General features: G+C 38.8%; 1 pseudogene; it reads right to left on the reverse strand.

Moving 5' to 3' along the window:
* LOC114103878 (olfactory receptor 8S1-like) overlaps positions 1-7,067 on the reverse strand; it is a 33,707-nt pseudogene extending 26,640 nt beyond the window's left edge.
* Positions 7,068-12,212: the final 5,145 nt, after the last annotated feature.

A 12,212-nucleotide genomic window follows, 5' to 3' on the forward strand; every position in this document is an offset into this window, starting at 1 on the left:
TCTGCTGTAAACAGAGCAAAAAGAAAAAAAAATGTGACAGTGATCTTGATAGGACCAAGATGTATCAGCACCTTGAACAAACTAAAATAATTCAGTGTTCGGGGAAGGCCAACAATATAGTGCATGCTTGATTATATTATTTATTAGATCAGTGTTCAGAAAATAGACTGAAATCTGTATGGAGAATCTGTATGGAGCAAAGGAGGAGACTCATCTCTCTTTATCCCAAAACTTTAGTCCTGGCCTCTAATTTGCACTTCCCTGCAGTTAATAGACATACTTACCTAACAAGGCAGTTTATTATGCCACTTGGGGACTCCTCTGCACTCACCACTTATCAGCATTTTATATAACCACCCAGAGTATTTTTGCTGAGAAAAATCCTGGTAAATAAGTTTTTCTCTTTATATTATCACATTTCCTCGAGGGAATTATTAGGCATTTTGCCTTGGATGTCTGGACTGACAAGTCAGTGCTGTTCTTGGAAAAGAGAAATCTCTAGATGAATAAACGAAGCTAAAACAGCAGTCAGAGTCAACATCTCAGTAGGGCATGGAAAAAGTGAGATCAAGAGCAGGCGATGAGGCCAGAAAATCTAGAGAAACAAGATTTAATCTCACCTCACTTTGTATATCTTTAAAAGCTGTCAGTACCTAAAGACGAAAATATAGAAAAATTAATATTAACATACATCACTTTATTACAAAGGGATTTTATGTAGAGAATCAAGTCATCTAATCTCCCAACTATTAGACTATGGAGTATGAATGCAAAGGGACTGTGGCTTTCTTGTGCCAGCAATAAACTCCCATTGATTTCCATTCTTTACATATCTTTTGGTCGCCATTTCTCCACATGGTAAATGGGTGAAATGCAGTGAAGCATTCAAAGAAGAATGGTCTGTGAACAAAATGTGTAATGAAAATTACTATTATATTTCATTTCTGTTCAATCAGTCCTTGTTCTGAAACTAAGCATAGCTATTAAAACCAGCACATATTTGTATTTAGGTTATAATACACTGAAGAACAACAGCTAATAGGTGAGGATATGGAGCATCTAAAACTCTGTTTTTAGGGATGTGTAAAATCAGAGTCACTTTGGAAAAAGTTCTGGCAATTTCATAGAAAAGTAAATTTATACTTATCCAGCTGTAGATAGATTGTATCTACAGTGTCTATTGTATCTACAATGATTGTTGGAACTTTGGATTGCCTCATTTGGAGGAAAAGGGCAAGCTTTATGACAGGTAATGGTATCTTGTTTGGTTAAAGTTTTTTTTTTTTTTTTAGATAATCAGTAGTTTTCATTTGTGTATAATAGTGCACATGGAAGATTAATAGTCAAAGGAGTGGACTGGGCCAATTATCAATTTATTTCCTCTCAGCAACCCTTTGTTTACCCTTTGCTATATTACAGGTATCCAATTATTTACTGATTATCAACAGGATGAACTTCTGACCTTTATAAAAGCAACTTGTTCTTTAGCTAATACAATAATTGTAAGAATATGAAATAGTTATGCTAATGTACAGCATTGTGATGAAAAAGATTACTTCCTTTTGTAAAACTTATGGAGTCATTAGGAATAGAATAAAAATTACTCATTTAGTATGTTCAGTGGAGGCTGGCAGAAGAAGCTTTGTTTTTTTTAATTAAAATGGGTGAAATTCTCCAAACTATCTTTTCCTGCTTTTTAAAATATGGGACATACTATAAATTCAAAATAAATATAAAACAACACAACACCCTATTGATGGGATGAAACAATTTCACTTATTACAGAATATCTGTCTCAACTATCTTCCACAAAGGAAGACATTTTTTGACTGAATCTCTCTAAATCAATTGAAACTGTTTTGTCTAATTCTTAAGGTGTAATACTCCCTTAACATGGAATCAATATAAAATTTTTTCCTAACCACAGGAAAGACAATTCTTCACATCCAGGTTCATATTCTTTTGCTTTCTTCCTCTCATACTTCACTGGTAAAATGGCCAGTATCCAGAAGCACAGAATTCTGCTAACTAGAGTGGTGCTTCTCCATGGAACCTGGGACAGCTGTTTTTTGCTCTAATGCAAGCCATGACCTTTATCCTAAAAACACCTTTACTTTGAAAATTCTTTTCCCCAAGGAGTGTGGAGGGGAGAGAAAATAACACAGTACTTGGGTTCACAAGGCGTTTTCTCTTCCAGGGTGAGTCTTAATCTAAAATCTTGTAAACAGAGATGGTGAATAATTGATCTAAAATGGCTTAAAGACATCGGGGCTGGGGTTGTGGCTCAGTGGTAGAGCACGCACCTAGCACATGCAAGGCCTGGGTTCGATCCTCAGTACCACATAAAAATAAATAAATAAAATAAAGGTATTGTGTGTCCAACTGTAACTAAAAAAATGAACATTTTAAAAAAAATGCAAAGATATATCAGCCTTCACTGTAGGGCTCAGATCATAACTCTATCAACTGAATCTGACCAAATCTGTGCTTTTATTTAGGTCTGTGGCAGTCACTAAGAACTGGAGGATTAGACACTCTTAAAACCAGACTTCAAACAAACAGGACTTGTGACAACTTCAAACAGGTGGTGTTGGAAGGGGAAGAAAGAAGAACAGGCATGAAGAGTTCTAAAGGTCTGGGACTGAATGAGTAATAGAAAAAGATAGGAGGGCGCATGGTAATCCTTCACCATTAATCAGCAAACTGCTCAAGGGAAGAGAAGGAAATGTGTTCCTCTCTTAAGCTCTCTCTCCCTTCTTCTACCTCTCACCATAACATCAAAAGTGACCCTTCTGTACTCACCTGGTCCCACAGGGTTTCTGAGATCCTTATATCTCTTTCCTGTTGAAATAAGAGACATATCTTGGCAATGTTACCCTAACTCTCCCAGAATCTGACATGGTGGAATAAAAGATGTTTCTTGGAATTGGAATAGACACCCAAAGTCACTCTCCATATTTCACACAGCTCAAACTCTCCTTCAGTCCTGCTTAGTCATTTTCAGCTCACATCTCCTGCTCAACTCTTTATCTAATTAGTGGGTGACCAGGTACAAAGAGACCTATAAATCCCCCTGTTATATCAATACCCATGTAGCCTGCCTGCTTCTGGAGTCGTGTGGTATTGGAATTGCTAACTGATCTTGGTACATGATGACTTACCAGCCAGCTCCCAAACCCTAGAACCACAAAGCACAAACCCTCCAAGATACAGCGTTTCTGTCTTCTGGCTGTAGCCTCTTCTCCTCCTTTTATCCCCAGGAATCCCCAAAGGACTTGGATGTCTTACCCACCTGTGGTATGATTGTCTTTTCAATGGATGTGCTAGAAAGAAAGGATGATAGAAATCTGATGAGGAGAGGGAAATAAGCTAAAGGTTTCTCCTAACTCCATCCTACAACTCCTAGCAAGAATTCTTCAATATTCTCTGCTTGTGTAATTATATTAAAATGGATTCTGCTGTCATATATAACTAAAAATAACCAGTAAAAATTTTCAAAAAACCCTTACAAAATATTCACAAAATAGACATCAATGTGGTGAAAAAAAAGGAATCCTTTAAAAGTTTCTATGCAAAATTTTTGGAAGAATTGCTAGGACTCTCATATCTCCTCTGGGACTTGCAGCTTTATTTTCCCCAGAATCTTGGCTATTGTGATAGAACTTTGAAGATTCAAAGGATTAAGAGATGGAGGTGAATGTGATGGTCATTATTATTAAATCATACCATTTTCTCCTGCCTAATTGTATCTATTTCCTACTTTTCACTCTTCTTAAGTGGTTAAATTATCCAGGTGCTTATTGATGAGGTACATTCAATTATCAAAATGCTGCTCTTTTTGACCCTCTTAAATATGTTCCCTTGTCTCTTCATGTCCTCTGATGGGGCAGGGATGGGGATGGAATGCTAAGGAAGCAGTTGAAAGATTTTGTTTATTCTGGACAGCACAACTGAAGCTCTCATTCCTAAATACTACTAGAATCAGTGCCAAAGTCACCTGAAGAAGGAGTAGCTGTATAGTATACAGGGTTAGGCAGGTAACTGACAGAAGGACAGGAATAAGATTGGGTGAAACTAAGGCAACCAATCTGATCTACCATTATAGTGGGTCCTGAGCAAACAGTCCGGATATGCTGGTCATGTGTAGACTTATGTAGGGGTGGCAGGCCACAGGAAGCCAGGGGATTGGTAATAAACTGGAAGAGGGAGGGGTAAGACATTCATTACATCTTAGAATTGTTTCAGGGCCCTTGGATGGGACTCTCAGAAGGGGAAAAGGGGAAATATGACAGAGGAGAAAACATGTTTCAGAACCCAAGGATTGTTATACTTCTGGTCTGGGGTTCCTGCCATACATCATTCCAAATGAGGGTATGAAGTTGTGTGACCAAGAGGAGTCAGGGAACACAGAAGAGAGCAGTAACTGAGCCCAAGAAGACGGTGATCTCAACAGATCTCCAGTTAGTTGGGGAATCTTGAAGAACTTTGATCCAAATAGCAAAGGACAGAATAGAAATCTCCCTGGGAGCCACCATATCAGGTGAATCATGCATAAAACTTTGCTGGAGAGGTATTCACCCATGGAAACTGGGACAGCTGTTCCTCACTCCGGCTCAAGCCATGCCTCTTATTCTACAAACACCTTTACTTTGATGGCTTTTCCTCTCAAGGGTTCAGTCTACCTGTCCCTGGGAAATGATAACAGAACTGGGGTTCACCTTATGTTTTCTCCACCAGACTTTTAGTTCAAACCCTTGCCAACAGAGGTAGTGAATAATTGACACAAATACATTGGGAAAAAGAAGTGTGTGTGTGTATGTGTGTGTGTGTGTGTGTGTTAATGGAGAAAAGTGGGGTAGGGAGGGGAAGAATAAAGAAACAGTGGCAGAAAGAGGCAGATGCACAAGTGAGAGACTGACTCACAATGGAAGTATAGTGGTTATATCCTCAAATGGCTCAAAGAACCAGGCTCTAAGGTAGGTGCTTTGATCCACATACCCTATCCACAAACAGTCCTGTGAGGGAGGTGTGAGTTGTCCACTCTGCTACGCAGCAAACCAAGGCTTTGCTGTAACAGTAGTGTAAAAGCAGGTCTGTTTGATTCTACTCTATTTTGATTGCTCTAAGTTCTTGTGTCCCACTTATTTCATAGTTGAGTTATTGGAAGACTAATTCCATTGCAGTAGGAAGAATTTGGAATTTAGGGACAGAATATTTTGAATTCTACCCTCACGATTCTCTCATTCTAGGATTTTTGGCAAGTCTCTGCCTGTATGAATCTATCTCCTTATCTATAAAACAGGAGGAATGATTTGTATCTTAAGGGTTTGGCAGAGGAGTGTAGGAAGCCTTTGTAACTGTTATTTCAAACATTATTATTAGGATTATTTTTAATCTTGTTCACTTTCACTGCTCCAAATCATCTGTTCATCAGAAGGTAGTACTCTGGTCTGTTTTATGTGTTTTTTTTTTTCATATATAAGTGAAAGAGACTCCAATATCTAATCACTATTTTCTCTTCAGGGTTCTGTAGCTGTCTGGAAGACAATGCATGCTCTTAGAGCAGGTTTTATCTTTTCCCAAGCTTCAGGCTTCTCAATTCCGTATTAGCTCTTAGGCTTGAGGCCTTGTTAACTACTCTGGGCACTTAAGTGAGATAGGCAGCCCAAAAATCCTCTACTCTCTCTTCCCTAATTCCTACAAGCTTTAATCTCAAAACATCTGTTGCACTGGGCGTGGTGACACATATATATATAATCCCAGCTACTTGGGAGACTGAGGCAGGAGGATTCTAAATTTGAGGCCAGCCTGCAACTTAGTGAGACCTTGTCTCAAAGTAAAAAAATCAAAAGGAATGGAGATGTAGCTCAGTGGTAGAAACACCCCTGAATTCAATCCCTAATAATGCAAGAACAAAAACAAAACACTGCTGCATAGTTCAAAGGCTTAAGCCAAGTTCCAATTCCTGATCTGTATGCTTACTTTCAGAAAGCCTCTTCCCTCTGCCCCTGACTTAATGGCTGAAATTGCTTTGGCTTATATTTAGCTTTAAGCAGCAGCTTCTGGGTCTCTTTACCACCCTAGCCCAAGGTATGTGACTGACTTTGATTTACACTATTGAGGACATAAAGAATTTAAGAAAAAGTCATCCTTTTAAGAACAAATGTCCCTAGGATGCAATACCCAACTGTCTCCTTGAGGAATTGCAACTGATGCCCATTTTCTTGAGTTACTGTGACAGACTGTCCTTTTCCACTGAGGAGATACAGAAAAAGGGGGACATGTGAAAGTCCCCATCTACCACAACAAGGACAACCAGGCGAAGAGAGAGGGGAGACAGGTGATAGGTGACCCTAATTCTTCTCCCATATAGTATATTCATTCTAAGGATTCTTGAGAATCATCATTCATCCCACTTACCTTCTCTGCTCCATGGATGCCATTTCTGCCTCTTGGTTTTGATCTTGGTAAGCATGCTCTGCCATTTGCTCTTGCACAAGAACCAAGGATCCTGGAGCTGAAGAGAGCTCCAGGTACTGGGGAGAAGTGAATAAGGGGAGAGGCAGACACATAGTGAGAAGAAAGCACTTACCCACTGGACAGGAAGTTTGGTCCTGGTCTCAGTTCAGAAAGCATCTGTGTTTTGAATGGATCAGTGTGTGTGTGTGTGTTGGGGGAGGTATGTATGTACATATGTGTGAAAAAAGATAAGAGTGAGAGGAAGGAAGAATTCAGCTCAGTTAAAATCTCCTTAGTAACTTATACAGAAAAATATCTAAGGTTGGGGGGTAAGGAGTTGACTGGAGGTTTCATGAGTTGAGGTGGGCTCTAGGGCAGGGAAGAAGTAGTGTTTGGTAAATTCAATATTGGCAAATACCCCACCCGCCCCAGTCAGCATCTTGCTTGGTAGAACTATAGGCTAGAGGTCAGTCTGTTCCAGGTTTTGAACTGAAAGGCCAAAGCAGTGATCCAAGTAAGAGACAAATCCTCCCGTGAGAAGTTTCCCTCCTGCTTCTCCCACTCCCACCCTTCACTACTGCCAAACCCCGGTCAGGAACCAGGTCCATTATGCCCAGAAACTTACCTGCCTGGCTATCCAAATCACACTCTGCCCCACTTCTTCTAGATTTCCCCCTCCTTGAGCCTCATCTTGCAGGAATGTTCTGCTCCCCACATCTGACCTCCCCTCCCTCTCAACACTCTGTGACCTCAGCGGTGACTTCATAGAGTTGGGACAGTTGGCTTTCTCCTCCCAGCCGCATCCCAGGCTCCACTGAATCCACAGGATAATGGTAAGATAAAGGGATACTATTATGAAATTTTAAATTTTATTTTTGGAGATTTTTGTTGCCTCATTGTCCTCTGCCCATTGCACTAGCCATCCCCGATCCTGAGAGACTGGCAGGAATGAGTCTGAAAGAAGAATACAAATTTCAAAATACGGCCTGAAGCATCTCTTAAACATAGCTTTAAGAGCTAGGTTCTTGAGAGAAAAATGGTGTTTTGAATTCTAAAAGTCTTTGTCTTGGAAGATCATCAAAAGTTAGTGAATGATAATAAAAACCATAGAAAAAATTAAAAAAAAATTCCTGAAGAAAATCAGAGGGAGAGGAAGAGGGAGACGGGGACAGACTCAAAAAGAGGCAGGAAATGAATATTAGAGAAGAAATAAATTAGGTATAGGTGTGAAACTCTGAGGGACCTGCTTCTTCTTCTTTTTTTTTTTTTTTTTTGATGGTGCATGTAAAATCCCTCAATGTTTCTAGAAATATAAGAAGGAACAAGGCCTTTCTTCTCCCTGAAAATAGATCCTGAGGAGGAGCAACCCCAGAGAGGATGCAATACCATCATGGGGTGGTCATGGCATAGCAGGAATTGTAGTGTGGTGTGTTGGGGTAGGTAGGACATGAGATAGTACATTCCAGTTCCCATAACCTGCCCACTGATGGTGGGAAAGATCCAACGAGCTCTCATGCAGAAATACAGAGTGGATTCCCTAATGAATCAATGGAGCTGAACTTTGTCAGTGGTTGTTAAAGTGACTGCTAAAACTATCTATCTTGCTGGTGTTCATACTGTATAGAGGCCCCAGGACTGTGGATTTCATGGATTTTAATCCTTTGATTAGGTTACATCATATGACACAGTTGACCTTAAGTAGATATGACCTAATCACATCTGTATTTTCTTTACTATATATTATTTTTCTACTATTTGAATTCTTAGTGATTTGTAAGAGTCCTTTATACACCAAAAATCTCAATCTATATGAACTATGTTTTTATCCAATTATATCTTGATTTCTTGTCATATAGTTTTCAATAGATTTAAAATGTTTAGAATAGTTTTAGATGAAGATTGTGAAGATATTATCCATAGACCCCCATACCCAGTTACATTATTCAGAATTTTAAAAAAAGAATTTAATGTAATAAAATGTATCAATATTTAAAAAAAATGAAATACAGAGTGGAGAGAAGGGGAGGTTTAAAATCTGGAGTGAAGTCACAATGCATTTAACTTGTGACAAAATGTCAGGGTAGTTACCACAGATAAGGGATGGATATCTAATTAACCCTATGCTTGTCTTTAGCAGGATTTAAGGGAAAGGCACAGTGTCCCATCCTTGGTTTTGATGTTAAAGCTCCAAGTACTACTAGTGAGATCACCATGGGCCCCATCTGAACACTGTCTTCTTACTGTTGTGAACTGCTTAAAAGATTAGTCCCAAGAAGATACTCTAATTAGAAGTTACCTTCCCTATTTCTCTAAGAGCATCTGAGCTATTTCCATTATGATCTCTCTCCTTATTTACCTTGGTTTCCACAAGGAGTTTATTTAGTCATCTCTTTGTTGTTGGTTTTGTGACCAAAAGACCTGACAAGAACAATGTATAGGATGAAAAGTTTATTTGGGGCTTATGGTTTCAGAGGTCTCAGTCCACAGATAGCCAGCACCATTGCTGAGGTTCCCAAGGTGAGAGAGAACATCAGGGCAGAAGGGTATGGAGGAGGAAAGCAGCTCAGGACATGGCAGTCAGGAAGTAGAAAGAGAGAGCTCTGCTGACCAGAGACAAAATATAAATCCCAAAGGCACACCCTAGTGACCTTCCTCCTCCAACCCTACTCTGCCTGACTATAGCTACTTCCCAGTTAATTATATTGGTGGATTAATCCACTTATTAGACTAAGGCTCCCATAACCTGATCGTTTCACCTCTAAAATTTTTGCATTGTCTAACACATGAGCTTTTGGGGGACACCTCATATTTAAACTATAACAAGAGTCCAAGTTCCCTTCATCATTCCTCATCATACGGACTATTTTTTATGGCCAGATGCATCCCATAGACAACTCAAATTCCTACTTTTCTCTAACTACCCCATATCTTTCACTAAGCAAAACTGAATTCTTAATCCAACCCACCTTGAAAACCTATTCTTTCCCATCATATGGCATGGTGGCACCATTTGCCCAGTTCTCACGTTAAAAAATCTTGAAATCATCATTTTTAAAAATATATTTTTAAAAATCATCACTTTTCTGTCATAATCAGAAAATTCTGTTGGCTGTACCTTCGAAGTGTGTGTTGAATCTGATCACGTCTCATCACCTCCTGGCCAAACTGTATTGTTCATCTCCTGGACTCCTGCCAGGCCTCCTAATTGGCCCATTCTTATCTTCTGGTGGTAGCCAGAATGATCACTTTAGGATGAATACAGATCACATCACTTCCTTACCTAAAACTTTGTGTTCTCTTTGCATTGTGCTTAGGGACAAAGAACACTGTCCTGCCACATCCAGAGTCCCTGCCACCATGTCGTTTCCTAACAACTCCTGTTCATACTGCTCCAGTCCTGCTGGCCTTTCTTCCTCAACGTGCCAAGGGTATCCTTGTGCTTCAGGATTTTCATACCTATTGTCCCTTCTTCCTGGGCGTTTGTCTCCCAAAGATTAGATTGACTCTCTAACCCCAGTCTCTGCTTAAATGACATTTCCTCCGAGAGGTCTCTGTGTATCCCTTATCGAAAGCAGCAGCTGCTACTACTCTACAAGGCTTTTACTCTGAGTTAATTTTCTTTTTGATCACCCTGGACTTTAGGAATACCTGTTAGTCACGTTTGTTTGTCTATTTCATCTCATAGAATGTAAGCTCATAAGGCTTTGTTTGGTCTTGATGATGATTGATTATATCTATAGTGCTAAGAACTTTACCTGAAAAATAGCAAGAACTCAGACATTGTGGGATGTGTGTGTGTTGGAGGTCAAACCCAGAGTCTCACACACATATAGAAGGAAATCAAATGTAGGTAGAATAAACAAGCCAATCAAGTCTGTACTGACCCTTCCCATGGGTAAGAAGACATGGCCTTATTAATGTAGACCAGTGATGAGGATATTAAGGCACCCCGCAGAGGACAGGCACCCCTCTGCTGCCATGAGATCACTTCTCCCTGCAGACAGACTTCACCTAGAGAAAGGGGAACTAGAGGGAGAGGAAGAAAAATATCTAAGTGGTCAGAGTTTTACACAAACATACAAAAAAACACACTAGTTTTTGAAAAAATTTTTATTGTTGGTTGTTCAAAACATTACATAGTTCTTGACATATCATATTTCACACTTTGATTCAAGTGGGTAAAAAAACTAGTTTTATATCACATTTTTGAGAACTTTATATGAGATATAATTGACATGTAACAAATGGCACATATTTGGTAAGTTCATATGTATACATTCATGAAAATATCAACAAAACAAGCTAATGAATCCATCCACGACTTCCAAAGTTTCCTTGTGTCCCTTTGTAATACTTCATCTCAGCCCTCTCCGCCGTTCTCCCCTCGCTGCCCTGAAGCAACTATTGATATGTTGTTATTTTAGAAGAGTATACAATTTTTAGAATTTTATATTATATAATAAAATTATTATATAATATGTACTCATTTGTACAAGTTCTTTCAATCAAAATGACTGTGTTGAGATTCATTCAGGTTACTGTGCATATTCATAGTTCATTCCTTTTTATTGCTGAGTAGAATTGCGTTGTGTGGCATAATAGTTTCCTAGGGCTGCCATAACAAAGGTCACAAACTTGGTAGCTTTGAAAACAACAGAATTTTCTTCTCTTTCAGTTCTGGAGGCCATACTTCTGATGTCATACTTCAAGGTGTCAGCAGGATTGGTTCCTTCTCCAGGCATGGAGGGAGAGTCAGTCCCATGCCTTTCTCTTAGCTTCTGGTGGCTGCAAGCAGTCTTTACAATTTCTGTAGAAGTGCTACTTTGATTTCTGCCTCTGACTTCACAAAACTTCTCTGATGTGTTCCTTCCCTTCTTTTCTAAGGACACTTGTCATTGTATTTTAGGTGTATCCTTTACCTAAGATGCTCTCGAGATCCTTAGTTTAATTCATCTATAAAGACCATTTTCCTAAATAAAGTTACATGTACAGGTTCTGAGTGGGCATATTATTTGAGGGGCACCATTTAACCCACCACATATGGATATTCCACAGTTTGTTTTTTTATTTGCCTATTAATGAGCATTTTGGTTATTTTCAGTTTGATTCTGTTACAAATAAAGCTGCTATGAATATTCATGCATAGAATTTTGTACGGACATATGCTTTGTTTCTTTGGGGTAAATACTTAGGAATAGAATAGCTGAGTCATATGGTAGGGATTGTATATTTAGAATATTAATGAACTGTCAAACTAGTTTCAAAAGTTTCTGTACCATGTTATATCCTTATTACCAGTGTATAAGATTTCAAGTTGTTTCATATCCTCACAATGATCCATTTTGAGTTAATATTTGAAGAGTTATAGATTGAATTTATTTTTTTCTACTTGTTGACCTTTAATTACTCTAGCAAAATTTTCTTTTTTTATTCTTTTTAGATATACATGTCAGTAGAGTGTATTTTGACATATTATACATATATGGAGTATAATATAGTCTAATTAGGATCCCATTCTTGTGATTGTACATGACATGGAGTTTCACTGGTCATGTATTAATATAAGAACATAGGAAAGTTTTGTCTGATTCATTCTAATATCTTTCCTATTCCCTTCCCCTCCCTTCCGTTCATTTCCTTTTGACTAATCCACTGAATGTCACTCTTTTTCTTCCCCTGCTTATTGTGTGTTAGCATCTGCATATCAGAGAGAACATTTAGCCTTTGGGTTTGGGATTGATTTATTTCACTTA

This window comes from Marmota flaviventris, chromosome 3, assembly GCF_047511675.1.
Source record: "Marmota flaviventris isolate mMarFla1 chromosome 3, mMarFla1.hap1, whole genome shotgun sequence".
Taxonomy (NCBI): domain Eukaryota; kingdom Metazoa; phylum Chordata; class Mammalia; order Rodentia; family Sciuridae; genus Marmota; species Marmota flaviventris.